At 35.3% G+C, this 22,067-nt stretch overlaps 65 non-coding genes across 65 annotated transcripts; all 65 read right to left on the minus strand.

Annotated features, from left to right (window-relative positions):
• Window positions 1-165: 165 nt before the first annotated feature.
• Window positions 166-238, minus strand: TRNAT-UGU (transfer RNA threonine (anticodon UGU)). Its single transcript has one exon. It is a non-coding gene; the product is annotated as a tRNA-Thr (tRNA).
• Window positions 239-610: 372 nt separating this feature from the next.
• Window positions 611-683, minus strand: TRNAT-AGU (transfer RNA threonine (anticodon AGU)). The gene has a single exon. It is a non-coding gene; the product is annotated as a tRNA-Thr (tRNA).
• A 166-nt stretch (window positions 684-849) lies between these two features.
• On the minus strand, window positions 850-922 carry TRNAT-UGU (transfer RNA threonine (anticodon UGU)). The gene has a single exon. It is a non-coding gene; the product is annotated as a tRNA-Thr (tRNA).
• Window positions 923-1,055: 133 nt separating this feature from the next.
• Window positions 1,056-1,128, minus strand: TRNAT-AGU (transfer RNA threonine (anticodon AGU)). The gene has a single exon. It is a non-coding gene; the product is annotated as a tRNA-Thr (tRNA).
• Window positions 1,129-1,467: 339 nt separating this feature from the next.
• Window positions 1,468-1,540, minus strand: TRNAT-UGU (transfer RNA threonine (anticodon UGU)). The gene has a single exon. It is a non-coding gene; the product is annotated as a tRNA-Thr (tRNA).
• Window positions 1,541-1,911: 371 nt separating this feature from the next.
• TRNAT-AGU (transfer RNA threonine (anticodon AGU)) lies at window positions 1,912-1,984 on the minus strand. The gene has a single exon. It is a non-coding gene; the product is annotated as a tRNA-Thr (tRNA).
• A 372-nt stretch (window positions 1,985-2,356) lies between these two features.
• TRNAT-AGU (transfer RNA threonine (anticodon AGU)) lies at window positions 2,357-2,429 on the minus strand. Its single transcript has one exon. It is a non-coding gene; the product is annotated as a tRNA-Thr (tRNA).
• A 991-nt stretch (window positions 2,430-3,420) lies between these two features.
• On the minus strand, window positions 3,421-3,493 carry TRNAT-AGU (transfer RNA threonine (anticodon AGU)). The gene has a single exon. It is a non-coding gene; the product is annotated as a tRNA-Thr (tRNA).
• Window positions 3,494-4,310: 817 nt separating this feature from the next.
• TRNAT-CGU (transfer RNA threonine (anticodon CGU)) lies at window positions 4,311-4,383 on the minus strand. The gene has a single exon. It is a non-coding gene; the product is annotated as a tRNA-Thr (tRNA).
• A 372-nt stretch (window positions 4,384-4,755) lies between these two features.
• Window positions 4,756-4,828, minus strand: TRNAT-UGU (transfer RNA threonine (anticodon UGU)). The gene has a single exon. It is a non-coding gene; the product is annotated as a tRNA-Thr (tRNA).
• Window positions 4,829-5,276: 448 nt separating this feature from the next.
• On the minus strand, window positions 5,277-5,349 carry TRNAN-AUU (transfer RNA asparagine (anticodon AUU)). Its single transcript has one exon. It is a non-coding gene; the product is annotated as a tRNA-Asn (tRNA).
• Window positions 5,350-5,894: 545 nt separating this feature from the next.
• TRNAT-AGU (transfer RNA threonine (anticodon AGU)) lies at window positions 5,895-5,967 on the minus strand. Its single transcript has one exon. It is a non-coding gene; the product is annotated as a tRNA-Thr (tRNA).
• Window positions 5,968-6,545: 578 nt separating this feature from the next.
• TRNAT-AGU (transfer RNA threonine (anticodon AGU)) lies at window positions 6,546-6,618 on the minus strand. Its single transcript has one exon. It is a non-coding gene; the product is annotated as a tRNA-Thr (tRNA).
• A 133-nt stretch (window positions 6,619-6,751) lies between these two features.
• Window positions 6,752-6,824, minus strand: TRNAN-AUU (transfer RNA asparagine (anticodon AUU)). Its single transcript has one exon. It is a non-coding gene; the product is annotated as a tRNA-Asn (tRNA).
• A 133-nt stretch (window positions 6,825-6,957) lies between these two features.
• On the minus strand, window positions 6,958-7,030 carry TRNAT-UGU (transfer RNA threonine (anticodon UGU)). The gene has a single exon. It is a non-coding gene; the product is annotated as a tRNA-Thr (tRNA).
• Window positions 7,031-7,402: 372 nt separating this feature from the next.
• Window positions 7,403-7,475, minus strand: TRNAT-AGU (transfer RNA threonine (anticodon AGU)). The gene has a single exon. It is a non-coding gene; the product is annotated as a tRNA-Thr (tRNA).
• Window positions 7,476-7,608: 133 nt separating this feature from the next.
• Window positions 7,609-7,681, minus strand: TRNAN-AUU (transfer RNA asparagine (anticodon AUU)). Its single transcript has one exon. It is a non-coding gene; the product is annotated as a tRNA-Asn (tRNA).
• A 405-nt stretch (window positions 7,682-8,086) lies between these two features.
• Window positions 8,087-8,159, minus strand: TRNAT-UGU (transfer RNA threonine (anticodon UGU)). The gene has a single exon. It is a non-coding gene; the product is annotated as a tRNA-Thr (tRNA).
• Window positions 8,160-8,292: 133 nt separating this feature from the next.
• TRNAT-AGU (transfer RNA threonine (anticodon AGU)) lies at window positions 8,293-8,365 on the minus strand. Its single transcript has one exon. It is a non-coding gene; the product is annotated as a tRNA-Thr (tRNA).
• Window positions 8,366-8,498: 133 nt separating this feature from the next.
• TRNAT-UGU (transfer RNA threonine (anticodon UGU)) lies at window positions 8,499-8,571 on the minus strand. The gene has a single exon. It is a non-coding gene; the product is annotated as a tRNA-Thr (tRNA).
• Window positions 8,572-9,149: 578 nt separating this feature from the next.
• TRNAT-AGU (transfer RNA threonine (anticodon AGU)) lies at window positions 9,150-9,222 on the minus strand. Its single transcript has one exon. It is a non-coding gene; the product is annotated as a tRNA-Thr (tRNA).
• Window positions 9,223-9,355: 133 nt separating this feature from the next.
• Window positions 9,356-9,428, minus strand: TRNAN-AUU (transfer RNA asparagine (anticodon AUU)). The gene has a single exon. It is a non-coding gene; the product is annotated as a tRNA-Asn (tRNA).
• Window positions 9,429-9,561: 133 nt separating this feature from the next.
• TRNAT-AGU (transfer RNA threonine (anticodon AGU)) lies at window positions 9,562-9,634 on the minus strand. Its single transcript has one exon. It is a non-coding gene; the product is annotated as a tRNA-Thr (tRNA).
• Window positions 9,635-9,800: 166 nt separating this feature from the next.
• TRNAT-UGU (transfer RNA threonine (anticodon UGU)) lies at window positions 9,801-9,873 on the minus strand. Its single transcript has one exon. It is a non-coding gene; the product is annotated as a tRNA-Thr (tRNA).
• A 166-nt stretch (window positions 9,874-10,039) lies between these two features.
• Window positions 10,040-10,112, minus strand: TRNAT-UGU (transfer RNA threonine (anticodon UGU)). The gene has a single exon. It is a non-coding gene; the product is annotated as a tRNA-Thr (tRNA).
• Window positions 10,113-10,484: 372 nt separating this feature from the next.
• On the minus strand, window positions 10,485-10,557 carry TRNAT-AGU (transfer RNA threonine (anticodon AGU)). The gene has a single exon. It is a non-coding gene; the product is annotated as a tRNA-Thr (tRNA).
• A 133-nt stretch (window positions 10,558-10,690) lies between these two features.
• On the minus strand, window positions 10,691-10,763 carry TRNAN-AUU (transfer RNA asparagine (anticodon AUU)). The gene has a single exon. It is a non-coding gene; the product is annotated as a tRNA-Asn (tRNA).
• A 405-nt stretch (window positions 10,764-11,168) lies between these two features.
• On the minus strand, window positions 11,169-11,241 carry TRNAT-UGU (transfer RNA threonine (anticodon UGU)). The gene has a single exon. It is a non-coding gene; the product is annotated as a tRNA-Thr (tRNA).
• A 133-nt stretch (window positions 11,242-11,374) lies between these two features.
• Window positions 11,375-11,447, minus strand: TRNAT-AGU (transfer RNA threonine (anticodon AGU)). Its single transcript has one exon. It is a non-coding gene; the product is annotated as a tRNA-Thr (tRNA).
• A 133-nt stretch (window positions 11,448-11,580) lies between these two features.
• On the minus strand, window positions 11,581-11,653 carry TRNAT-UGU (transfer RNA threonine (anticodon UGU)). Its single transcript has one exon. It is a non-coding gene; the product is annotated as a tRNA-Thr (tRNA).
• Window positions 11,654-12,231: 578 nt separating this feature from the next.
• On the minus strand, window positions 12,232-12,304 carry TRNAT-AGU (transfer RNA threonine (anticodon AGU)). The gene has a single exon. It is a non-coding gene; the product is annotated as a tRNA-Thr (tRNA).
• Window positions 12,305-12,437: 133 nt separating this feature from the next.
• Window positions 12,438-12,510, minus strand: TRNAN-AUU (transfer RNA asparagine (anticodon AUU)). Its single transcript has one exon. It is a non-coding gene; the product is annotated as a tRNA-Asn (tRNA).
• A 133-nt stretch (window positions 12,511-12,643) lies between these two features.
• On the minus strand, window positions 12,644-12,716 carry TRNAT-AGU (transfer RNA threonine (anticodon AGU)). Its single transcript has one exon. It is a non-coding gene; the product is annotated as a tRNA-Thr (tRNA).
• Window positions 12,717-12,882: 166 nt separating this feature from the next.
• Window positions 12,883-12,955, minus strand: TRNAT-UGU (transfer RNA threonine (anticodon UGU)). The gene has a single exon. It is a non-coding gene; the product is annotated as a tRNA-Thr (tRNA).
• A 372-nt stretch (window positions 12,956-13,327) lies between these two features.
• Window positions 13,328-13,400, minus strand: TRNAT-AGU (transfer RNA threonine (anticodon AGU)). Its single transcript has one exon. It is a non-coding gene; the product is annotated as a tRNA-Thr (tRNA).
• A 133-nt stretch (window positions 13,401-13,533) lies between these two features.
• On the minus strand, window positions 13,534-13,606 carry TRNAN-AUU (transfer RNA asparagine (anticodon AUU)). The gene has a single exon. It is a non-coding gene; the product is annotated as a tRNA-Asn (tRNA).
• A 133-nt stretch (window positions 13,607-13,739) lies between these two features.
• TRNAT-AGU (transfer RNA threonine (anticodon AGU)) lies at window positions 13,740-13,812 on the minus strand. The gene has a single exon. It is a non-coding gene; the product is annotated as a tRNA-Thr (tRNA).
• A 166-nt stretch (window positions 13,813-13,978) lies between these two features.
• On the minus strand, window positions 13,979-14,051 carry TRNAT-UGU (transfer RNA threonine (anticodon UGU)). Its single transcript has one exon. It is a non-coding gene; the product is annotated as a tRNA-Thr (tRNA).
• A 372-nt stretch (window positions 14,052-14,423) lies between these two features.
• Window positions 14,424-14,496, minus strand: TRNAT-AGU (transfer RNA threonine (anticodon AGU)). The gene has a single exon. It is a non-coding gene; the product is annotated as a tRNA-Thr (tRNA).
• Window positions 14,497-14,629: 133 nt separating this feature from the next.
• On the minus strand, window positions 14,630-14,702 carry TRNAN-AUU (transfer RNA asparagine (anticodon AUU)). Its single transcript has one exon. It is a non-coding gene; the product is annotated as a tRNA-Asn (tRNA).
• Window positions 14,703-15,107: 405 nt separating this feature from the next.
• TRNAT-UGU (transfer RNA threonine (anticodon UGU)) lies at window positions 15,108-15,180 on the minus strand. The gene has a single exon. It is a non-coding gene; the product is annotated as a tRNA-Thr (tRNA).
• Window positions 15,181-15,313: 133 nt separating this feature from the next.
• Window positions 15,314-15,386, minus strand: TRNAT-AGU (transfer RNA threonine (anticodon AGU)). Its single transcript has one exon. It is a non-coding gene; the product is annotated as a tRNA-Thr (tRNA).
• A 133-nt stretch (window positions 15,387-15,519) lies between these two features.
• Window positions 15,520-15,592, minus strand: TRNAN-AUU (transfer RNA asparagine (anticodon AUU)). The gene has a single exon. It is a non-coding gene; the product is annotated as a tRNA-Asn (tRNA).
• Window positions 15,593-15,725: 133 nt separating this feature from the next.
• Window positions 15,726-15,798, minus strand: TRNAT-AGU (transfer RNA threonine (anticodon AGU)). Its single transcript has one exon. It is a non-coding gene; the product is annotated as a tRNA-Thr (tRNA).
• A 166-nt stretch (window positions 15,799-15,964) lies between these two features.
• TRNAT-UGU (transfer RNA threonine (anticodon UGU)) lies at window positions 15,965-16,037 on the minus strand. The gene has a single exon. It is a non-coding gene; the product is annotated as a tRNA-Thr (tRNA).
• Window positions 16,038-16,205: 168 nt separating this feature from the next.
• On the minus strand, window positions 16,206-16,278 carry TRNAT-UGU (transfer RNA threonine (anticodon UGU)). Its single transcript has one exon. It is a non-coding gene; the product is annotated as a tRNA-Thr (tRNA).
• Window positions 16,279-16,650: 372 nt separating this feature from the next.
• Window positions 16,651-16,723, minus strand: TRNAT-AGU (transfer RNA threonine (anticodon AGU)). Its single transcript has one exon. It is a non-coding gene; the product is annotated as a tRNA-Thr (tRNA).
• Window positions 16,724-16,856: 133 nt separating this feature from the next.
• On the minus strand, window positions 16,857-16,929 carry TRNAN-AUU (transfer RNA asparagine (anticodon AUU)). The gene has a single exon. It is a non-coding gene; the product is annotated as a tRNA-Asn (tRNA).
• Window positions 16,930-17,334: 405 nt separating this feature from the next.
• TRNAT-UGU (transfer RNA threonine (anticodon UGU)) lies at window positions 17,335-17,407 on the minus strand. The gene has a single exon. It is a non-coding gene; the product is annotated as a tRNA-Thr (tRNA).
• A 133-nt stretch (window positions 17,408-17,540) lies between these two features.
• TRNAT-AGU (transfer RNA threonine (anticodon AGU)) lies at window positions 17,541-17,613 on the minus strand. Its single transcript has one exon. It is a non-coding gene; the product is annotated as a tRNA-Thr (tRNA).
• A 133-nt stretch (window positions 17,614-17,746) lies between these two features.
• TRNAT-UGU (transfer RNA threonine (anticodon UGU)) lies at window positions 17,747-17,819 on the minus strand. Its single transcript has one exon. It is a non-coding gene; the product is annotated as a tRNA-Thr (tRNA).
• Window positions 17,820-17,952: 133 nt separating this feature from the next.
• Window positions 17,953-18,025, minus strand: TRNAT-UGU (transfer RNA threonine (anticodon UGU)). Its single transcript has one exon. It is a non-coding gene; the product is annotated as a tRNA-Thr (tRNA).
• Window positions 18,026-18,397: 372 nt separating this feature from the next.
• Window positions 18,398-18,470, minus strand: TRNAT-AGU (transfer RNA threonine (anticodon AGU)). The gene has a single exon. It is a non-coding gene; the product is annotated as a tRNA-Thr (tRNA).
• A 133-nt stretch (window positions 18,471-18,603) lies between these two features.
• Window positions 18,604-18,676, minus strand: TRNAN-AUU (transfer RNA asparagine (anticodon AUU)). The gene has a single exon. It is a non-coding gene; the product is annotated as a tRNA-Asn (tRNA).
• A 372-nt stretch (window positions 18,677-19,048) lies between these two features.
• On the minus strand, window positions 19,049-19,121 carry TRNAT-AGU (transfer RNA threonine (anticodon AGU)). The gene has a single exon. It is a non-coding gene; the product is annotated as a tRNA-Thr (tRNA).
• A 133-nt stretch (window positions 19,122-19,254) lies between these two features.
• On the minus strand, window positions 19,255-19,327 carry TRNAT-AGU (transfer RNA threonine (anticodon AGU)). Its single transcript has one exon. It is a non-coding gene; the product is annotated as a tRNA-Thr (tRNA).
• A 133-nt stretch (window positions 19,328-19,460) lies between these two features.
• Window positions 19,461-19,533, minus strand: TRNAN-AUU (transfer RNA asparagine (anticodon AUU)). The gene has a single exon. It is a non-coding gene; the product is annotated as a tRNA-Asn (tRNA).
• A 405-nt stretch (window positions 19,534-19,938) lies between these two features.
• On the minus strand, window positions 19,939-20,011 carry TRNAT-UGU (transfer RNA threonine (anticodon UGU)). Its single transcript has one exon. It is a non-coding gene; the product is annotated as a tRNA-Thr (tRNA).
• A 133-nt stretch (window positions 20,012-20,144) lies between these two features.
• Window positions 20,145-20,217, minus strand: TRNAT-AGU (transfer RNA threonine (anticodon AGU)). The gene has a single exon. It is a non-coding gene; the product is annotated as a tRNA-Thr (tRNA).
• A 133-nt stretch (window positions 20,218-20,350) lies between these two features.
• On the minus strand, window positions 20,351-20,423 carry TRNAT-UGU (transfer RNA threonine (anticodon UGU)). The gene has a single exon. It is a non-coding gene; the product is annotated as a tRNA-Thr (tRNA).
• A 133-nt stretch (window positions 20,424-20,556) lies between these two features.
• Window positions 20,557-20,629, minus strand: TRNAT-UGU (transfer RNA threonine (anticodon UGU)). Its single transcript has one exon. It is a non-coding gene; the product is annotated as a tRNA-Thr (tRNA).
• Window positions 20,630-21,001: 372 nt separating this feature from the next.
• On the minus strand, window positions 21,002-21,074 carry TRNAT-AGU (transfer RNA threonine (anticodon AGU)). The gene has a single exon. It is a non-coding gene; the product is annotated as a tRNA-Thr (tRNA).
• Window positions 21,075-21,207: 133 nt separating this feature from the next.
• On the minus strand, window positions 21,208-21,280 carry TRNAN-AUU (transfer RNA asparagine (anticodon AUU)). The gene has a single exon. It is a non-coding gene; the product is annotated as a tRNA-Asn (tRNA).
• Window positions 21,281-21,685: 405 nt separating this feature from the next.
• Window positions 21,686-21,758, minus strand: TRNAT-UGU (transfer RNA threonine (anticodon UGU)). Its single transcript has one exon. It is a non-coding gene; the product is annotated as a tRNA-Thr (tRNA).
• A 133-nt stretch (window positions 21,759-21,891) lies between these two features.
• Window positions 21,892-21,964, minus strand: TRNAT-AGU (transfer RNA threonine (anticodon AGU)). The gene has a single exon. It is a non-coding gene; the product is annotated as a tRNA-Thr (tRNA).
• Between the last annotated feature and the right edge of the window lie 103 nt (window positions 21,965-22,067).

Consider the following 22,067-nt stretch of genomic DNA (forward strand, 5'->3'; position numbering starts at 1 on the left):
GACAGGCGCTTTAATCACTAAGCCACGGAGCCCTCGCTTTGAAGCGACATGAATGCTGAATATTCCAGTAATTTAACTAAATTAACTCATCGGAATTTTTACCCTATTGTTTTAATTTTTCAAAATTTAATAGCTACGAAATCTAGTTCAAGTAACATAACAGCGAGGCTATGACGAGAATCGAACTCATGATCTCCTGTTTACAAGACAGGCGCTTTAACCACTAAGCCACGGAGCCCTTGCTTTGAAGCGACATGAATGCTGAATATTTCAGTAAATTAACTAAATTATCTCATGAGAACTTTAACACTATTGTTTGCATATATGCATATCTAAATCAACTATTATTTTTAATTTTTCAAAATTTAATAGCTTCGAAATCTAGTTCAATCAACATAACAGCGGGGCTCCGACGAGAATCGAACTCATGATCTCCTGTTTACTAGACAGGCGCTTTAACCACTAAGCCTCGGAGCCCTTGCTTTGAAGCGACATGAATGCTGAATATTCCAGTAATTTAACTAAATTAACTCATCGGAATTTTTACCCTATTGTTTTAATTTTTCAAAATTTAATAGCTACGAAATCTAGGTCAAGTAACATAACAGCAAGGCTCCGACGAGATTCGAACTCATGATCTCCTGTTTACTAGACAGGCGCTTTAACCACTAAGCCACGGAGCCCTTGCTTTGAAGCGATATGAATGCTGAAAATTTCAGTAAATTAACTAAATTATCTCATGGGAACTTTTTCACTATTGTTTGCATATATGCATATCTAAATCAACTATTATTTTTAATTTTTCAAAATTTAATAGCTTCGAAATCTAGTTCAAGTAATATAACAGCAAGGCTCCGACGAGAATCGAACACATGATCTCCTGTTTACAAGACTGGCGCTTTAACCACTAAGCCACGGAGCCCTTGCTTTGCAGCGATATAAATGCAGAATATTTCAGTAAATTAACTAAATTATCTCATGGGAACTTTTGCCCTATTATTTTAATTTTTCAAAATTATATAGCTACGAAATCTAGTTCAAGTAACATAACAGCGAGGCTCCGACGAGAATCGAACTCATGATCTCCTGTTTACTAGACAGGCGCTTTAACCACTAAGCCACGGAGCCCTTGCTTTGAAGCGATATGAATGCAGAATATTTCAGTAAATTAACTAAATTTTCTCATGGGAACTTTTGCCCTATTATTTTAATTTTTCAAAATTATATAGCTACGAAATCTAGTTCAAGAAACATAACAGCGAGGCTTCGACGAGAATCGAACTCATGATCTCCTGTTTACTAGACAGGCGCTTTAATCACTAAGCCACGGAGCCCTCGCTTTGAAGCGACATGAATGCTGAATATTCCAGTAATTTAACTAAATTAACTCATCGGAATTTTTACCCTATTGTTTTAATTTTTCAAAATTTAATAGCTACGAAATCTAGTTCAAGTAACATAACAGCGAGGCTATGACGAGAATCGAACTCATGATCTCCTGTTTACAAGACAGGCGCTTTAACCACTAAGCCACGGAGCCCTTGCTTTGAAGCGACATGAATGCTGAATATTTCAGTAAATTAACTAAATTATCTCATGAGAACTTTAACACTATTGTTTGCATATATGCATATCTAAATCAACTATTATTTTTAATTTTTCAAAATTTAATAGCTTCGAAATCTAGTTCAATCAACATAACAGCGGGGCTCCGACGAGAATCGAACTCATGATCTCCTGTTTACTAGACAGGCGCTTTAATCACTAAGCCACGGAGCCCTCGCTTTGAAGCGACATGAATGCTGAATATTCCAGTAATTTAACTAAATTAACTCATCGGAATTTTTACCCTATTGTTTTAATTTTTCAAAATTAATAGCTACGAAATCTAGGTCAAGTAACATAACAGCAAGGCTCCGACGAGATTCGAACTCATGATCTCCTGTTTACTAGACAGGCGCTTTAACCACTAAGCCACGGAGCCCTTGCTTTGAAGCGATATGAATGCTGAAAATTTCAGTAAATTAACTAAATTATCTCATGGGAACTTTTTCACTATTGTTTGCATATATGCATATCTAAATCAACTATTATTTTTAATTTTTCAAAATTTAATAGCTTCGAAATCTAGTTCAAGTAATATAACAGCAAGGCTCCGACGAGAATCGAACACATGATCTACTGTTTACAAGACTGGCGCTTTAACCACTAAGCCACGGAGTCCTTGCTTTGAAGCGATATGAATGCAGAATATTTCAGTAAATTAACTAAATTATCTCATGGGAACTTTTGCCCTATTATTTTAATTTTTCAAAATTATATAGCTACGAAATCTAGTTCAAGTAACATAACAGCGAGGCTCCGACGAGAATCGAACTCATGATCTCCTGTTTACTAGACAGGCGCTTTAACCACTAAGCCACGGAGCCCTTGCTTCGAAGCGATATGAATGCAGAATATTTCAGAAAATTAACTAAATTATCTCATGGGAACTTTTGCCCTATTATTTTTAATTTTTCAAAATTTAATAGCTTCGAAATCTAGTTCAAGTAATATAAAAGCAACGCTCCGACGAGAATCGAACACATGATCTCCTGTTTGCAAGACTGGCGCTTTAACCACTAAGCCACGGAGCCCTTGCTTTGAAGCGATATGAATGCAGAATATTTCAGTAAATTAACTAAATTATCTCATGGGAACTTTTGCCCTATTATTTTAATTTTTCAAAATTATATAGCTACGAAATCTAGTTCAAGTAACATAACAGCGAGGCTCCGACGAGAATCGAACTCATGATCTACTGTTTACAAGACAGGCGCTTTAACCACTAAGTCACGGAGCCCTTGCTTTGAAGCGATATGAATGCTGAATATTTCAGTAAATTAACTAAATTATCACATCGGAACTTTTACGCTATTGTTTGCTTATATGCATATCTAAATCAACTATTATTTTTAATTTTTCAAAATTTAATAGCTTCGAAATCTAGTTCAATCAACATAACAGCGGGGCTCCGACGAGAATCGAACTCATGATCTCCTGTTTACTAGACAGGCGCTTTAAGCACTAAGCCACGGCGCCCTTGCTTTGAAGCGACATGAATGCTGAATATTCCAGTAATTTAACTAAATTAACTCATCGGAATTTTTACCCTATTGTTTTAATTTTTCAAAATTTAATAGCTTCGATATCTAGTTCAAGTAATATAACAGCTAGGCTCCGACGAGAATCGAACACATGATCTCTTGTTTACAAGACAGGCGATTTAACCACTAAGCCAAGGAGCCCTCGGTTTGAAGCGATATGAATGCAGAATATTTCGGTAAATTAACTAAATTATCTCATGGGAACTTTTGCCCTATTATTTTAATTTTTCAAAATTATATAGCTACGAAATCTAGTTCAAGTAACATAACAGCGAGGCTCCGACGAGAATCGAACTCATGATCTCCTGTTTACTAGACAGGCGCTTTAACCACTAAGCCACGGAGCCCTTGCTAAGAAGCGAGATGAACACTGAATATTCCAGTAATTTAACTAAATTAACTCCTCGGAATTTTTACCCTATTGTTTTAATTTTTCAAAATTTAATAGCTACGAAATCTAGGTCAAGTAACATAACAGCAAGGCTCCGACGAAAATCGGACTCATGATCTCCTGTTTACTAGACAGGCGCTTTAACCACTAAGCCACGGAGCCCTTGCTTTGAAGCGATATGAATGCTGAATATTTCAGTAAATTAACTAAATTATCTCATGGGAACTTTTACACTATTGTTTGCATATATGCATATCTAAATCAACTATAATTTTTAATTTTTCAAAATTTAATAGCTACGAAATCTAGGTCAAGTAACATAACAGCAAGGCTCTGACGAGAACCGAACTCATGATCTCCTGTTTACTAGACAGGCGCTTTAACCACTAAGCCACGGAGCCCTTGCTTTGAAGCGATATGAATGCTGAATATTTCAGTAAATTAACTAAATTATCTCATGGGAACTTTTTCACTATTGTTTGCATATATGCATATCTAAATCAACTATTATTTTTAATTTTTCAAAATTTAATAGCTTCGAAATCTAGTTCAAGTAATATAACAGCAAGGCTCCGACGAGAATCGAACACATGATTTCCTGTTTACAAGACTGGCGCTTTAACCACTAAGCCACGGAGCCCTTGCTTTGCAGCGATATGAATGCAGAATATTTCAGTAAATTAACTAAATTATCTCATGGGAACTTTTGCCCTATTATTTTAATTTTTCAAAATTATATAGCTACGAAATCTAGTTCAAGTAACATAACAGCGAGGCTCCGACGAGAATCGAACTCATGATCTCCTGTTTACGAGACAGGCGCTTTAACCACTAAGCCACGGAGCCCTTGCTTTGAAGCGATATGAATGCAGAATATTTCAGTAAATTAACTAAATTATCTCATGGGAACTTTTGCCCTATTATTTTAATTTTTCAAAATTATATAGCTACGAAATCTAGTTCAAGTAACATAACAGCAAGGCCTCGACGAGAATCGAACTCATGATCTCCTGTTTACTAGACAGGCGCTTTAATCACTAAGCCACGGAGCCCTCGCTTTGAAGCGACATGAATGCTGAATATTCCAGTAATTTAACTAAATTAACTCATCGGAATTTTTACCCTATTGTTTGCATATATGCATATCTAAATCAACTATAATTTTTAATTTTTCAAAATTTAATATCTACGAAATCTAGGTCAAGTAATATAACAGCTAAGCTCCGACGAGAATCGAACACATGATCTCCTGTTTACAAGACAGGCGCTTTAACCACTAAGCCACGGAGCCCTTGGTTTGAAGCGATATGAATGCAGAATATTTCAGTAAATTAACTAAATTATCTCATGGGAATTTTTGCCCTATTGTTTTAATTTTTCAAAATTTAATAGCTACGAAATCTAGGTCAAGTAACATAACAGCAAGGCTCCGACGAGAATCGAACACATGATCTCCTGTTTACTAGACAGGCGCTTTAACCACTAAGCCACGGAGCCCTTGCTTTGAAGCGATATGAATGCAGAATATTTCAGTAAATTAACTAAATTATCTCAACGTAACTTTTACACTATTGTTTGCATATATGCATATCTAAATCAACTATTATTTTTAATTTTTCAAAATTTAATAGCTATATTCCAGTAATTTAACTAAATTAACTCATCGGAATTTTTACCCTAATGTTTTAATTTTTCAAAATTTAATAGCTACGAAATCTAGTTCAAGTAACATAACAGCGAGGCTCCGACGAGACTCGAACTCATGATCTCCTGTTTAATAGACAGGCGCTTTAACCACTAAGCCACGGAGCCCTTGCTTTGAAGCGACATGAATGCTGAATATTCCAGTAATTTAATTAAATTAACTCATCGGAATTTTTACCCTATTGTTTTAATTTTTCAAAATTTAATAGCTACGAAATCTAGTTCAAGTAATATAACAGGGAGGCTTCGACGAGAATCGAACTCATGATCTCCTGTTTACTAGACAGCCGCTTTAACCACTAAGCCACGGAGCCCTTGCTTTGAAGCGATATGAATGCAGAATATTTCAGTAAATTAACTAAATTATCTCATCGGAATTTTTACCCTATTGTTTTAATTTTTCAAAATTTAATAGCTACGAAATCTAGGTCAAGTAACATAACAGCAAGGCTCCGACTAGAATCGAACTCATGATCTCCTGTTTACTAGAGAGGCCCTTTAACCACTAAGCCACGGAGCCCTTGCTTTGAAGCGATATGAATTCTGAATATTTCAGTAAATTAACTAAATTATCTCATCGGAACTTTTGCCCTATTATTTTCATTTTTCAAAATTATAGAGCTACGAAATCTAGTTCAAGTAACTTAACAGCGAGGCTCCGACGAGAATCGAACTCATGATCTCCTGTTTACTAGACAGGCGCTTTAACCACTAAGCCACGGAGCTATTGCTTTGAAGTGACATGAATGCTGAATATTCCTGTAATTTAACTAAATTAACTCGTCGGAATTTTTACCCTATTGTTTTAATTTTTCAAAATTTAATAGCTACGAAATATAAATCAAGTAACATAACAGCAAGGCTCCGACGAGAATCGAACTCATGATCTCCTGTTTACTAGACTGGCGCTTTAACCCCTAAGGCACGTAGCCCTTGCTTTGAAGCGATATGAATGCTGAATATTTCTGTAAATTAACTAAATTATCTCATGGGAACTTTTACACTATATTTTGCATATATGCATATCTAAATCAACTATATTTTTTAATTTTTCAAAATTTGATAGCTTCGAAATCTAGTTCAAGTAATATAACAGGGAGGCTCCGACGAGAATCGAACACATGATCTCCTATTTACAAGACTGGCGCTTTAACCACTAAGCCAAGGAGCCCTTGCTTTGAAGCGATATGAATGCAGAATGTTTCAGTAAATTAACTAAATTATCTCATGGGAACTTTTGCCCTATTATTTTAATTTTTCAAAATTATATAGCTACGAAATCTAGTTCAAGTAACATAACAGCGAGGCTCCGACGAGAATCGAACTCATGATCTCCTGTTTACTAGACAGGCGCTTTAACCACTAAGCCACGGAGCCCTTGCTTTGAAGCGACATGAATGCTGAATATTCCAGTAATTTAACTAAATTAACTCATCGGAATTTTTACCCTAATGTTTTAATTTTTCAAAATTTAATAGCTACGAAATCTAGTTCAAGTAACATAACAGCGAGGCTCCGACGAGACTCGAACTCATATTCTCCTGTTTAATAGACAAGCGCTTTAAAAACTAAGCCACGGAGCCCTTGCTTTGAAGCGACATGAATGCTGAATATTCCAGTAATTTAATTAAATTAACTCATCGGAATTTTTACCCTATTGTTTTAATTTTTCAAAATTTAATAGCTACGAAATCTAGGTCAAGTAACATAACAGCAAGGCTCCGACGAGAATCGAACACATGATCTCCTGTTTACAAGACTGGCGCTTTAACCACTAAGCCACGGAGCCCTTGCTTTGAAGCGATATGAATGCTGAATATTTCAGTAAATTAACTAAATTATCTCATGGGAACTTTAACACTATTGTTTTCATATATGCATATCTAAATCAACTATTATTTTTAATTTTTCAAAATTTAATAGCTTCGAAATCTAGTTCAAGTAATATAACAGAAAGGTTCCGACGAGAATCGAACACATGATCTCCTGTTTACAAGACTGGCTCTTTAACCACTAAGCCACGGAGACCTTGCTTTGAAGCGATATGAATGCAGGATATTTCAGTAAATTAACTAAATTATCTCTTGGGAACTTTTGCCCTATTATTTTAATTTTTCAAAATTATATAGCTACGAAATCTAGTTCAAGTAACATAACAGCAAGGCTCCGACGAGAATCGAACTCATGATCTCCTGTTTACTAGACAGGCGCTTTAACCACTAAGCCACGGAGCCCTTGCTTTGAAGCGACATGAATGCTGAATATTCCAGTAATTTACCTAAATTAACTCATCGGAATTTTTACCCTATTGGTTTAATTTTTCAAAATTTAATAGCTACGAAATCTAGGTCAAGTAACATAACAGCGAGGCTCCGACGAGAATCGAACTCATGATCTCCGGTTTAATACACAGGCGCTTTAACCACTAAGCCACGGAGCCCTTGCTTTGAAGCGATATGAATGCTGAATATTTCAGTAAATTAACTAAATTATCACATCGGAACTTTTACACTATTGTTTGCTTATATGCATATCTAAATCAACTATTATTTTTAATTTTTCAAAATTTAATAGCTTCGAAATCTAGTTCAAGTAATATAACAGCGAGGCTCCGACTAGAATCGAGCTCATGATCTCCTGTTTACTAGACAGGCGCTTTAAAAACTAAGCCACGGAGCCCTTGCTTTGAAGCGATATGAATGCTGAATATTTCAGTAAATTAACTAAATTATTTCATGGGAACTTTTACACTATTATTTGCATATATGCATATCTAAATCAACTATTATTTTAAATTTTTCAAAATTTAATAGCTTCGAAATCTAGTTCAAGTAATATAACAGCAAGGCTCCGACGAGAATCGAACACATGATCTCCTGTTTACAAGACTGGCGCTTTAACCACTAAGCCACGGAGCCCTTGCTTTGAAAAGATATGAATTCTGAATATTTCAGTAAATTAACTAAATTAACACATCGGAATTTTCACCCTATTGTTTTAATTTTTCAAAATTTAATAGCTACGAAATCTAGTTCAAGTAATATAACAGCGAGGCTCCGACGAGAATCGAACTCATGATCTCCTGTTTACTAGACAGGCGCTTTAACCACTAAGCCACGGAGCCCTTGCTTTGAAGCGACATGAATGCTGAATATTCCAGTAATTTAACTAAATTAACACATCGGAATTTTTACCCTATTGGTTTAATTTTTCAAAATTTAATAGCTACGAAATCTAGGTCAAGTAACATAACAGCGAGGCTCCGACGAGAATCGAACTCATGATCTCCTGTTTACAAGACAGGCGCTTTAACCACTAAGCCACAGAGCCCTTGCTTTGAAGCGACATGAATGCTGAATATTCCAGTAATTTAACTAAATTAACTCATCGGAATTTTTATCCTATTGTTTCAATTTTTCAAAATTTAATAGCTACGAAATATAAATCAAGTAACATAACAGCAAGGCTCCGACGAGAATCGAACTCATGATCTCCTGTTTACTAGACTGGCGCTTTAACCCCTAAGGCACGTAGCCCTTGCTTTGAAGCGATATGAATGCTGAATATTTCTGTAAATTAACTAAATTATCTCATGGGAACTTTTACACTATATTTTGCATATATGCATATCTAAATCAACTATATTTTTTAATTTTTCAAAATTTGATAGCTTCGAAATCTAGTTCAAGTAATATAACAGGGAGGCTCCGACGAGAATCGAACACATGATCTCCTATTTACAAGACTGGCGCTTTAACCACTAAGCCAAGGAGCCCTTGCTTTGAAGCGATATGAATGCAGAATGTTTCAGTAAATTAACTAAATTATCTCATGGGAACTTTTGCCCTATTATTTTAATTTTTCAAAATTATATAGCTACGAAATCTAGTTCAAGTAACATAACAGCGAGGCTCCGACGAGAATCGAACTCATGATCTCCTGTTTACTAGACAGGCGCTTTAACCACTAAGCCACGGAGCCCTTGCTTTGAAGCGACATGAATGCTGAATATTCCAGTAATTTAACTAAATTAACTCATCGGAATTTTTACCCTAATGTTTTAATTTTTCAAAATTTAATAGCTACGAAATCTAGTTCAAGTAACATAACAGCGAGGCTCCGACGAGACTCGAACTCATATTCTCCTGTTTAATAGACAGGCGCTTTAACCACTAAGCCACGGAGCCCTTGCTTTGAAGCGACATGAATGCTGAATATTCCAGTAATTTAATTAAATTAACTCATCGGCATTTTTACCCTATTGTTTTAATTTTTCAAAATTTAATAGCTACGAAATCTAGGTCAAGTAACATAACAGCAAGGCTCCGACGAGTATCGAACTCATGATCTCCTGTTTACTAGACAGGCGCTTTAACCACTAAGCCACGGAGCCCTTGCTTTGAAGCGATATGAATGCTGAATATTTCAGTAAATTAACTAAATTATCTCATGGGAACTTTTACACTATATTTTGCATATATGCATATCTAAATCAACTATATTTTTTAATTTTTCAAAATTTAATAGCTTCGAAATCTAGTTCAAGTAATATAACAGCAAGGCTCCGACGAGAATCGAACACATGATCTCCTGTTTACAAGACTGGCGCTTTAACCACTAAGCCACGGAGCCCTTGCTTTGAAGCGATATGAATGCTGAATATTTCAGTAAATTAACTAAATTATCTCATGGGAACTTTTACACTATATTTTGCATATATGCATATCTAAATCAACTATATTTTTTAATTTTTCAAAATTTAATAGCTTCGAAATCTAGTTCAAGTAATATAACAGCAAGGCTCCGACGAGAATCGAACACATGATCTCCTGTTTACAAGACTGGCGCTTTAACCACTAAGCCACGGAGCCCTTGCTTTGAAGCGATATGAATGCTGAATATTTCAGTAAATTAACTAAATTATCTCATGGGAACTTTAACACTATTGTTTTCATATATGCATATCTAAATCAACTATTATTTTTAATTTTTCAAAATTTAATAGCTTCGAAATCTAGTTCAAGTAATATAACAGAAAGGTTCCGACGAGAATCGAACACATGATCTCCTGTTTACAAGACTGGCTCTTTAACCACTAAGCCACGGAGCCCTTGCTTTGAAGCGATATGAATGCAGGATATTTCAGTAAATTAACTAAATTATCTCTTGGGAACTTTTGCCCTATTACTTTAATTTTTCAAAATTATATAGCTACGAAATCTAGTTCAAGTAACATAACAGCAAGGCTCCGACGAGAATCGAACTCATGATCTCCTGTTTACTAGACAGGCGCTTTAACCACTAAGCCACGGAGCCCTTGCTTTGAAGCGACATGAATGCTGAATATTCCAGTAATTTAACTAAATTAACTCATCGGAATTTTTACCCTATTGGTTTAATTTTTCAAAATTTAATAGCTACGAAATCTAGGTCAAGTAACATAACAGCGAGGCTCCGACGAGAATCGAACTCATGATCTCCGGTTTAATACACAGGCGCTTTAACCACTAAGCCACGGAGCCCTTGCTTTGAAGCGATATGAATGCTGAATATTTCAGTAAATTAACTAAATTATCACATCGGAACTTTTACACTATTGTTTGCTTATATGCATATCTAAATCAACTATTATTTTTAATTTTTCAAAATTTAATGGCTTCGAAATCTAGTTCAAGTAATATAACAGCGAGGCTCCGACTAGAATCGAGCTCATGATCTCCTGTTTACTAGACAGGCGCTTTAACCACTAAGCCACGGAGCCCTTGCTTTGAAGCGATATGAATGCTGAATATTTCAGTAAATTAACTAAATTATTTCATGGGAACTTTTACACTATTATTTGCATATATGCATATCTAAATCAACTATTATTTTAAATTTTTCAAAATTTAATAGCTTCGAAATCTAGTTCAAGTAATATAACAGCAAGGCTCCGACGAGAATCGAACACATGATCTCCTGTTTACAAGACTGGCGCTTTAACCACTAAGCCACGGAGCCCTTGCTTTGAAGCGATATGAATTCTGAATATTTCAGTAAATTAACTAAATTATCTCATCGGAATTTTCACCCTATTGTTTTAATTTTTCAAAATTTAATAGCTACGAAATCTAGTTCAAGTAATATAACAGCGAGGCTCCACCGAGAATCGAACTCATGATCTCCTGTTTACTAGACAGGCGCTTTAACCACTAAGCCACGGAGCCCTTGCTTTGAAGCGACATGAATGCTGAATATTCCAGTAATTTAACTAAATTAACACATCGGAATTTTTACCCTATTGGTTTAATTTTTCAAAATTTAATAGCTACGAAATCTAGGTCAAGTAACATAACAGCGAGGCTCCGACGAGAATCGAACTCATGATCTCCTGTTTACAAGACAGGCGCTTTAACCACTAAGCCACAGAGCCCTTGCTTTGAAGCGACATGAATGCTGAATATTCCAGTAATTTAACTAAATTAACTCATCGGAATTTTTATCCTATTGTTTCAATTTTTCAAAATTTAATAGCTACGAAATATAAATCAAGTAACATAACAGCAAGGCTCCGACGAGAATCGAACTCATGATCTCCTGTTTACTAGACTGGCGCTTTAACCCCTAAGGCACGTAGCCCTTGCTTTGAAGCGATATGAATGCTGAATATTTCTGTAAATTAACTAAATTATCTCATGGGAACTTTTACACTATATTTTGCATATATGCATATCTAAATCAACTATATTTTTTAATTTTTCAAAATTTGATAGCTTCGAAATCTAGTTCAAGTAATATAACAGGGAGGCTCCGACGAGAATCGAACACATGATCTCCTATTTACAAGACTGGCGCTTTAACCACTAAGCCAAGGAGCCCTTGCTTTGAAGCGATATGAATGCAGAATGTTTCAGTAAATTAACTAAATTATCTCATGGGAACTTTTGCCCTATTATTTTAATTTTTCAAAATTATATAGCTACGAAATCTAGTTCAAGTAACATAACAGCGAGGCTCCGACGAGAATCGAACTCATGATCTCCTGTTTACTAGACAGGCGCTTTAACCACTAAGCCACGGAGCCCTTGCTTTGAAGCGACATGAATGCTGAATATTCCAGTAATTTAACTAAATTAACTCATCGGAATTTTTACCCTAATGTTTTAATTTTTCAAAATTTAATAGCTACGAAATCTAGTTCAAGTAACATAACAGCGAGGTTCCGACGAGACTCGAACTCATATTCTCCTGTTTAATAGACAGGCGCTTTAACCACTAAGCCACGGAGCCCTTGCTTTGAAGCGACATGAATGCTGAATATTCCAGTAATTTAATTAAATTAACTCATCGGAATTTTTACCCTATTGTTTTAATTTTTCAAAATTTAATAGCTACGAAATCTAGGTCAAGTAACATAACAGCAAGGCTCCGACGAGTATCGAACTCATGATCTCCTGTTTACTAGACAGGCGCTTTAACCACTAAGCCACGGAGCCCTTGCTTTGAAGCGATATGAATGCTGAATATTTCAGTAAATTAACTAAATTATCTCATGGGAACCTTTACACTATATTTTGCATATATGCATATCTAAATCAACTATATTTTTTAATTTTTCAAAATTTAATAGCTTCGAAATCTAGTTCAAGTAATATAACAGCAAGGCTCCGACGAGAATCGAACACATGATCTCCTGTTTACAAGACTGGCGCTTTAACCACTAAGCCACGGAGCCCTTGCTTTGAAGCGATATGAATGCTGAATATTTCAGTAAATTAACTAAATTATCTCATGGGAACTTTAACACTATTGTTTTCATATATGCATATCTAAATCAACTATTATTTTTAATTTTTCAAAATTTAATAGCTTCGAAATCTAGTTCAAGTAATATAACAGAAAGGTTCCGACGAGAATCGAACACATGATCTCCTGTTTACAAGACTGGCTCTTTAACCACTAAGCCACGGAGCCCTTGCTTTGAAGCGATATGAATGCAGGATATTTCAGTAAATTAACTAAATTATCTCTTGGGAACTTTTGCCCTATTATTTTAATTTTTCAAAATTATATAGCTACGAAATCTAGTTCAAGTAACATAACAGCAAGGCTCCGACGAGAATCGAACTCATGATCTCCTGTTTACTAGACAGGCGCTTTAACCACTAAGCCACGGAGCCCTTGCTTTGAAACGACATGAATGCTGAATATTCCAGTAATTTAACTAAATTAACTCATCGGAATTTTTACCCTATTGGTTTAATTTTTCAAAATTTAATAGCTACGAAATCTAGGTCAAGTAACATAACAGCGAGGCTCCGACGAGAATCGAACTCATGATCTCCGGTTTAATACACAGGCGCTTTAACCACTAAGCCACGGAGCCCTTGCTTTGAAGCGACATGAATGCTGAATATTCCAGTAATTTAATTAAATTAACTCATCGGAATTTTTACCCTATTGTTTTAATTTTTCAAAATTTAATAGCTACGAAATCTAGGTCAAGTAACATAACAGCAAGGCTCCGACGAGTATCGAACTCATGATCTCCTGTTTACTAGACAGGCGCTTTAACCACTAAGCCACGGAGCCCTTGCTTTGAAGCGATATGAATGCTGAATATTTCAGTAAATTAACTAAATTATCTCATGGGAACTTTTACACTATATTTTGCATATATGCATATCTAAATCAACTATATTTTTTAATTTTTCAAAATTTAATAGCTTCGAAATCTAGTTCAAGTAATATAACAGCAAGGCTCCGACGAGAATCGAACACATGATCTCCTGTTTACAAGACTGGCGCTTTAACCACTAAGCCACGGAGCCCTTGCTTTGAAGCGATATGAATGCTGAATATTTCAGTAAATTAACTAAATTATCTCATGGGAACTTTAACACTATTGTTTTCATATATGCATATCTAAATCAACTATTATTTTTAATTTTTCAAAATTTAATAGCTTCGAAATCTAGTTCAAGTAATATAACAGAAAGGTTCCGACGAGAATCGAACACATGATCTCCTGTTTACAAGACTGGCTCTTTAACCACTAAGCCACGGAGCCCTTGCTTTGAAGCGATATGAATGCAGGATATTTCATTAAATTAACTAAATTATCTCTTGGGAACTTTTGCCCTATTATTTTAATTTTTCAAAATTATATAGCTACGAAATCTAGTTCAAGTAACATAACAGCAAGGCTCCGACGAGAATCGAACTCATGATCTCCTGTATACTAGACAGGCGCTTTAACCACTAAGCCACGGAGCCCTTGCTTTGAAGCGACATGAATGCTGAATATTCCAGTAATTTAACTAAATTAACTCATCGGAATTTTTACCCTAATGGTTTAATTTTTCAAAATTTAATAGCTACGAAATCTAGGTCAAGTAACATAACAGCGAGGCTCCGACGAGAATCGAACTCATGATCTCCGGTTTAATACACAGGCGCTTTAACCACTAAGCCACGGAGCCCTTGCTTTGAAGCGATATGAATGCTGAATATTTCAGTAAATTAACTAAATTATCACATCGGAACTTTTACACTATTGTTTGCTTATATGCATATCTAAATCAACTATTATTTTTAATTTTTCAAAATTTAATAGCTTCGAAATCTAGTTCAAGTAATATAACAGCGAGGCTCCGACTACATTCGAGCTCATGATCTCCTGTTTACTAGACAGGCGCTTTAACCACTAAGCCACGGAGCCCTTGCTTTGAAGCGATATGAATGCTGAATATTTCAGTAAATTAACTAAATTATTTCATGGGAACTTTTACACTATTATTTGCATATATGCATATCTAAATCAACTATTATTTTTAATTTTTCAAAATTTAATAGCTTCGAAATCTAGTTCAAGTAATATAACAGCAAGGCTCCGACGAGAATCGAACACATGATCTCCTGTTTACAAGACTGGCGCTTTAACCACTAAGCCACGGAGCCCTTGCTTTGAAGCGATATGAATTCTGAATATTTCAGTAAATTAACTAAATTATCTCATCGGAATTTTCACCCTATTGTTTTAATTTTTCAAAATTTAATAGCTACGAAATCTAGTTCAAGTAATATAACAGCGAGGCTCCGACGAGAATCGAACTCATGATCTCCTGTTTACTAGACAGGCGCTTTAACCACTAAGCCACGGAGCCCTTGCTTTGAAGCGACATGAATGCTGAATATTCCAGTAAAATAACTAAATTAACTCATCGGAATTTTTACCCTAATGTTTTAATTTTTCAAAATTTAATAGCTACGAAATCTAGTTCAAGTAACATAACAGCGAGGCTCCGACGAGACTCGAACTCATATTCTCCTGTTTAATAGACAGGCGCTTTAACCACTAAGCCACGGAGCCCTTGCTTTGAAGCGACATGAATGCTGAATATTCCAGTAATTTAATTAAATTAACTCATCGGAATTTTTACCCTATTGTTTTAATTTTTCAAAATTTAATAGCTACGAAATCTAGGTCAAGTAACATAACAGCAAGGCTCCGACGAGTATCGAACTCATGATCTCCTGTTTACTAGACAGGCGCTTTAACCACTAAGCCACGGAGCCCTTGCTTTGAAGCGATATGAATGCTGAATATTTCAGTAAATTAACTAAATTATCTCATGGGAACTTTTACACTATATTTTGCATATATGCATATCTAAATCAACTAAATTTTTTAATTTTTCAAAATTTAATAGCTTCGAAATCTAGTTCAAGTAATATAACAGCAAGGCTCCGACGAGAATCGAACACATGATCTCCTGTTTACAAGACTGGCGCTTTAACCACTAAGCCACGGAGCCCTTGCTTTGAAGCGATATGAATGCTGAATATTTCAGTAAATTAACTAAATTATCTCATGGGAACTTTAACACTATTGTTTTCATATATGCATATCTAAATCAACTATTATTTTTAATTTTTCAAAATTTAATAGCTTCGAAATATCTAGTTCAAGTAATATAACAGCAAGGCTCCGACGAGAATCGAACACATGATCTCCTGTTTACAAGACTGGCGCTTTAACCACTAAGCCACGGAGCCCTTGCTTTGAAGCGATATGAATGCTGAATATTTCAGTAAATTAACTAAATTATCTCATGGGAACTTTAACACTATTGTTTTCATATATGCATATCTAAATCAACTATTATTTTTAATTTTTCAAAATTTAATAGCTTCGAAATCTAGTTCAAGTAATATAACAGAAAGGTTCCGACGAGAATCGAACACATGATCTCCTGTTTACAAGACTGGCTCTTTAACCACTAAGCCACGGAGCCCTTGCTTTGAAGCGATATGAGTGCAGGATATTTCAGTAAATTAACTAAATTATCTCTTGGGAACTTTTGCCCTATTATTTTAATTTTTCAAAATTATATAGCTACGAAATCTAGTTCAAGTAACATAACAGCAAGGCTCCGACGAGAATCGAACTCATGATCTCCTGTTTACTAGACAGGCGCTTTAACCACTAAGCCACGGAGCCCTTGCTTTGAAGCGACATGAATGCTGAATATTCCAGTAATTTAACTAAATTAACTCATCGGAATTTTTACCCTATTGGTTTAATTTTTCAAAATTTAATAGCTACGAAATCTAGGTCAAGTAACATAACAGCGAGGCTCCGACGAGAATCGAACTCATGATCTCCGGTTTAATACACAGGCGCTTTAACCACTAAGCCACGGAGCCCTTGCTTTGAAGCGATATGAATGCTGAATATTTCAGTAAATTAACTAAATTATCACATCGGAACTTTTACACTATTGTTTGCTTATATGCATATCTAAATCAACTATTATTTTTAATTTTTCAAAATTTAATAGCTTCGAAATCTAGTTCAAGTAATATAACAGCGAGGCTCCGACTAGAATCGAGCTCATGATCTCCTGTTTACTAGACAGGCGCTTTAACCACTAAGCCACGGAGCCCTTGCTTTGAAGCGATATGAATGCTGAATATTTCAGTAAATTAACTAAATTATTTCATGGGAACTTTTACACTATTATTTGCATATATGCATATCTAAATCAACTATTATTTTTAATTTTTCAAAATTTAATAGCTTCGAAATCTAGTTCAAGTAATATAACAGCAAGGCTCCGACGAGAATCGAACACATGATCTCCTGTTTACAAGACTGGCGCTTTAACCACTAAGCCACGGAGCCCTTGCTTTGAAGCGATATGAATTCTGAATATTTCAGTAAATTAACTAAATTATCTCATCGGAATTTTCACCCTATTGTTTTAATTTTTCAAAATTTAATAGCTACGAAATCTAGTTCAAGTAATATAACAGCGAGGCTCCGACGAGAATCGAACTCATGATCTCCTGTTTACTAGACAGGCGCTTTAACCACTAAGCCACGGAGCCCTTGCTTTGAAGCGACATGAATGCTGAATATTCCAGTAATTTAACTAAATTAACTCATCGGAATTTTTACCCTATTGGTTTAATTTTTCAAAATTTAATAGCTACGAAATCTAGGTCAAGTAACATAACAGCGAGGCTCCGACGAGAATCGAACTCATGATCTCCTGTTTACAAGACAGGCGCTTTAACCACTAAGCCACAGAGCCCTTGCTTTGAAGCGACATGAATGCTGAATATTCCAGTAATTTAACTAAATTAACTCATCGGAATTTTTATCCTATTGTTTCAATTTTTCAACATTTAATAGCTACGAAATCTAGGTCAAGTAACATAACAGCAAGGCTCCGACGAGAATCGAACACATGATCTCCTGTTTACAAGACTGGCGCTTTAACCACTAAGCCACGGAGCCCTTGCTTTGAAGCGATATGAATGCTGAATATTTCAGTAAATTAACTAAATTATCTCATGGGAACTTTAACACTATTGTTTTCATATATGCATATCTAAATCAACTATTATTTTTAATTTTTCAAAATTTAATAGCTTCGAAATCTAATTCAAGTAATATAACAGAAAGGTTCCGACGAGAATCGAACACATGATCTCCTGTTTACAAGACTGGCTCTTTAACCACTAAGCCACGGAGCCCTTGCTTTGAAGCGATATGAATGCAGGATATTTCAGTAAATTAACTAAATTATCTCTTGGGAACTTTTGCCCTATTATTTTAATTTTTCAAAATTATATAGCTACGAAATCTAGTTCAAGTAACATAACAGCAAGGCTCCGACGAGAATCGAACTCATGATCTCCTGTTTACTAGACAGGCGCTTTAACCACTAAGCCACGGAGCCCTTGCTTTGAAGCGACATGAATGCTGAATATTCCAGTAATTTAACTAAATTAACTCATCGGAATTTTTACCCTATTGGTTTAATTTTTCAAAATTTAATAGCTACGAAATCTAGGTCAAGTAACATAACAGCGAGGCTCCGACGAGAATCGAACTCATGATCTCCGGTTTAATACACAGGCGCTTTAACCACTAAGCCACGGAGCCCTTGCTTTGAAGCGATATGAATGCTGAATATTTCAGTAAATTAACTAAATTATCACATCGGAACTTTTACACTATTGTTTGCTTATATGCATATCTAAATCAACTATTATTTTTAATTTTTCAAAATTTAATAGCTTCGAAATCTAGTTCAAGTAATATAACAGAAAGGTTCCGACGAGAATCGAACACATGATCTCCTGTTTACAAGACTGGCTCTTTAACCACTAAGCCACGGAGCCCTTGCTTTGAAGCGATATGAATGCAGGATATTTCAGTAAATTAACTAAATTATCTCTTGGGAACTTTTGCCCTATTATTTTAATTTTTCAAAATTATATAGCTACGAAATCTAGTTCAAGTAACATAACAGCAAGGCTCCGACGAGAATCGAACTCATGATCTCCTGTTTACTAGACAGGCGCTTTAACCACTAAGCCACGGAGCCCTTGCTTTGAAGCGATATGAATGCAGGATATTTCAGTAAATTAACTAAATTATCTCTTGGGAACTTTTGCCCTATTATTTTAATTTTTCAAAATTATATAGCTACGAAATCTAGTTCAAGTAACATAACAGCAAGGCTCCGACGAGAATCGAACTCATGATCTCCTGTTTACTAGACAGGCGCTTTAACCACTAAGCCACGGAGCCCTTGCTTTGAAGCGACATGAATGCTGAATATTCCAGTAATTTAACTAAATTAACTCATCGGAATTTTTACCCTATTGGTTTAATTTTTCAAAATTTAATAGCTACGAAATCTAGGTCAAGTAACATAACAGCGAGGCTCCGACGAGAATCGAACTCATGATCTCCGGTTTAATACACAGGCGCTTTAACCACTAAGCCACGGAGCCCTTGCTTTGAAGCGATATGAATGCTGAATATTTCAGTAAATTAACTAAATTATCACATCGGAACTTTTACACTATTGTTTGCTTATATGCATATCTAAATCAACTATTATTTTTAATTTTTCAAAATTTAATAGCTTCGAAATCTAGTTCAAGTAATATAACAGCGAGGCTCCGACTAGAATCGAGCTCATGATCTCCTGTTTACTAGACAGGCGCTTTAACCACTAAGCCACGGAGCCCTTGCTTTGAAGCGATATGAATGCTGAATATTTCAGTAAATTAACTAAATTATTTCATGGGAACTTTTACACTATTATTTGCATATATGCATATCTAAATCAACTATTATTTTTAATTTTTCAAAATTTAATAGCTTCGAAATCTAGTTCAAGTAATATAACAGCAAGGCTCCGACGAGAATCGAACACATGATCTCCTGTTTACAAGACTGGCGCTTTAACCACTAAGCCACGGAGCCCTTGCTTTGAAGCGATATGAATTCTGAATATTTCAGTAAATTAACTAAATTATCTCATCGGAATTTTCACCCTATTGTTTTAATTTTTCAAAATTTAATAGCTACGAAATCTAGTTCAAGTAATATAACAGCGAGGCTCCGACGAGAATCGAACTCATGATCTCCTGTTTACTAGACAGGCGCTTTAACCACTAAGCCACGGAGCCCTTGCTTTGAAGCGACATGAATGCTGAATATTCCAGTAATTTAACTAAATTAACTCATCGGAATTTTTACCCTATTGGTTTAATTTTTCAAAATTTAATAGCTACGAAATCTAGGTCAAGTAACATAACAGCGAGGCTCCGACGAGAATCGAACTCATGATCTCCTGTTTACAAGACAGGCGCTTTAACCACTAAGCCACAGAGCCCTTGCTTTGAAGCGACATGAATGCTGAATATTCCAGTAATTTAACTAAATTAACTCATCGGAATTTTTATCCTATTGTTTCAATTTTTCAACATTTAATAGCTACGAAATCTAGGTCAAGTAACATAACAGCAAGGCTCCGACGAGAATCGAACACATGATCTCCTGTTTACAAGACTGGCGCTTTAACCACTAAGCCACGGAGCCCTTGCTTTGAAGCGATATGAATGCTGAATATTTCAGTAAATTAACTAAATTATCTCATGGGAACTTTAACACTATTGTTTTCATATATGCATATCTAAATCAACTATTATTTTTAATTTTTCAAAATTTAATAGCTTCGAAATCTAGTTCAAGTAATATAACAGAAAGGTTCCGACGAGAATCGAACACATGATCTCCTGTTTACAAGACTGGCTCTTTAACCACTAAGCCACGGAGCCCTTGCTTTGAAGCGATATGAATGCAGGATATTTCAGTAAATTAACTAAATTATCTTTTGGGAACTTTTGCCCTATTATTTTAATTTTTCAAAATTATATAGCTACGAAATCTAGTTCAAGTAACATAACAGCAAGGCTCCGACGAGAATCGAACTCATGATCTCCTGTTTACTAGACAGGCGCTTTAACCACTAAGCCACGGAGCCCTTGCTTTGAAGCGACATGAATGCTGAATATTCCAGTAATTTAACTAAATTAACTCATCGGAATTTTTACCCTATTGGTTTAATTTTTCAAAATTTAATAGCTACGAAATCTAGGTCAAGTAACATAACAGCGAGGCTCCGACGAGAATCGAACTCATGATCTCCGGTTTAATACACAGGCGCTTTAACCACTAAGCCACGGAGCCCTTGCTTTGAAGCGATATGAATGCTGAATATTTCAGTAAATTAACTAAATTATCACATCGGAACTTTTACACTATTGTTTGCTTATATGCATATCTAAATCAACTATTATTTTTAATTTTTCAAAATTTAATAGCTTCGAAATCTAGTTCAAGTAATATAACAGCGAGGCTCCGACTAGAATCGAGCTCATGATCTCCTGTTTACTAGACAGGCGCTTTAACCACTAAGCCACGGAGCCCTTGCTTTGAAGCGATATGAATGCTGAATATTTCAGTAAATTAACTAAATTATTTCATGGGAACTTTTACACTATTATTTGCATATATGCATATCTAAATCAACTATTATTTTTAATTTTTCAAAATTTAATAGCTTCGAAATCTAGTTCAAGTAATATAACAGCAAGGCTCCGACGAGAATCGAACACATGATCTCCTGTTTACAAGACTGGCGCTTTAACCACTAAGCCACGGAGCCCTTGCTTTGAAGCGATATGAATTCTGAATATTTCAGTAAATTAACTAAATTATCTCATCGGAATTTTCACCCTATTGTTTTAATTTTTCAAAATTTAATAGCTACGAAATCTAGTTCAAGTAATATAACAGCGAGGCTCCGACGAGAATCGAACTCATGATCTCCTGTTTACTAGACAGGCGCTTTAACCACTAAGCCACGGAGCCCTTGCTTTGAAGCGACATGAATGCTGAATATTCCAGTAATTTAACTAAATTAACTCATCGGAATTTTTACCCTATGGGTTTAATTTTTCAAAATTTAATAGCT

The sequence above is a fragment of the Phalangium opilio genome, unplaced genomic scaffold (genome assembly GCF_054372755.1).
Source record: "Phalangium opilio isolate 3A_F unplaced genomic scaffold, DU_Popi_V2 ptg000019l_1, whole genome shotgun sequence".
In the NCBI taxonomy this organism is placed as follows: Eukaryota; Metazoa; Arthropoda; class Arachnida; order Opiliones; family Phalangiidae; genus Phalangium; species Phalangium opilio.